This window comes from Acomys minous, assembly GCF_964271855.1.
Source record: "Acomys minous genome assembly, chromosome: 7".
Classification (NCBI taxonomy): Eukaryota; Metazoa; Chordata; class Mammalia; order Rodentia; family Muridae; genus Acomys; species Acomys minous.
Genome location: NC_140488.1, coordinates 118841567 through 118843635, shown reverse-complemented (window position 1 = coordinate 118843635; position 2069 = coordinate 118841567).

The window sequence follows — 2069 nt, the reverse complement described above, 5'->3', positions numbered from 1 at the left end:
GCATGAAAATATAAATAAAATCTCAGCATTGTCAATAGGATTCATCGAGAAAGATAAAGCACCTTTTGGGCAACAATCTTAGCAATAACACAAGGCCAGAAGTCCTCCCTAGAAAACAGTAGGAAGAATTAAAATTGGTGCTGAGAGTTACAGAAGTGTGGTTTCTCGATGGGTGTTGGGGTCTGAACTCCAGCTGTCATGATTACACAGCAAGCATTTTAACCACTGATTCATCTCTGGCCCCTTAAGAAGCTCTTTCATCTATTTTCAAAAGTATGGAGATGTTTTTATAAAGATGTGAGCGAAGGACCTGAGTCATATTTTTTATACCACTGAAAATATTAACAAATTCATCAAGTATATTTTTATCAGTGTTTTACTATATAAGGAAATGAAATTTATTTTTTATGGAAAAAGTTCACCTTTCTTGTTGTGATTGTTATTTCCCTAGACATCATTTTGTTCATACCAGACTTTTTTTCTAATTGCACCTTGGAGGGATTTGTTTACCTACAGAGAAAAAAGTTCAATTCCCACATTGATCTTACATTGCTAAACAACTTAATGACAGGGCTCCCTTTGTGATGGTGAATGTTATGTTTAGGGGAAATTTTTACTGTTCTAGAATTGTAAAAACAAAATTGTTTTAGCTTGCTGTAGCCATGAGGAAACTACTCCTACCTCAAATGTACCTTGTCAGCTGGCCCAAGATAGATCACTTCCTGGTGTGGTTGGGTTATTCGTTTAAAAAATTGCTTATTGTTATAAAATATTTCATTGCCTCAGCAAGGTAATAGGTCAGAAAATTAAACAGACTAACTGCTAAGCTTTGTTTTTTTTTTAATGAAATTCTTACTTGCTTGGATGGCCAAGGCACCTATGGGACATCTGATACAAAATTAAGCATGGTCCACACCCAGACAGGATATGAGTTAATTTGGCTCCTCACAATTATAGCTTTGTGGGGCTTGCCTCTGTAACTCTTTGGCTAACAATATCCAGGATCTTACCTAGAGAACCCTCTCTGGTTTAGTCCTGGCTAGTCTTGTTTTAATAAAAAAAAGTCTCTAATTTACTAAAACTAAATCCTGAGTCAGACTGGTAAATGACTGAACTACCCACACCCACACCTTTTCTGTGTTTTCTTTGTTCAATCCCTGCAGATAAATGTATTTCTCTTTCTAGTTGTTAGACTTATGTTCCCTTGGCTGGCTGTTCTGGCTAGCATTTCTCAGAGGGTACATAGCTTCATGGAAAGCTCAGTCCTCATATCTACTTCCTGGTATTCAAAGGGATCATATGGTTATTTCTCCACCCACTGTAGGTTTTATTAGAATAACAAACTTCCCCTGTAATCCTACTTAGAGAGATTTTGGGTTTGTTGTTTAAATCATTCATGGATGTTTACATTTTTTCAATTTTCTGTCCTTTGGGACAACTATAACCTTTTTCCCTTTTAATTAAAGATCAGCTTTGTGTCCTAGGAAGAATGTGGTCATGGTTCTGTTTCTTTCTTAAACCATTGTTGTGTTTTGTTCTTTATTTGCATATATCGTTGAATCATGTTAACATGATCCTGCCTTTCCTATTTTTTATCATTTTTCTTTTTTATTAGCTTGAGACAGGGTCTTATTATGTAGCCTTATTTGGCCTTAATCTTGCTATGTTGCCCAGACTGGATTTGAACTTAAAATCTTCCTGCCTCAGCCTCAACGTTGCTGAGATTACAATCATTTACCCTACACTTTGCTTTTACTTTCCTGTTTTAGTATCAAACATTCCTAGCCTGGTAAAGTCAGTTGGGGTTGTTTACTTTACAGATTTGGAGGATTTATAATAGTTTGGATCCATGTTTCTGTGCCTGACTTCCTTCCTCCCTCACTCTGTGTCTACGTCTCTCTCTCTCTCTCTCTCTCTCTCTCTCTGTGTGTGTGTGTGTGTGTGTGTGTGTGTGTGTCTGAGTATCTGTCTTCCTACGAATAAAGCCAGAGTCTCACATAAGATAGACTAGTTCTTTAACAAAGAGCTATTCTCCAAATGGAGACAAGTTTCTTTAATGTATGGTAGAA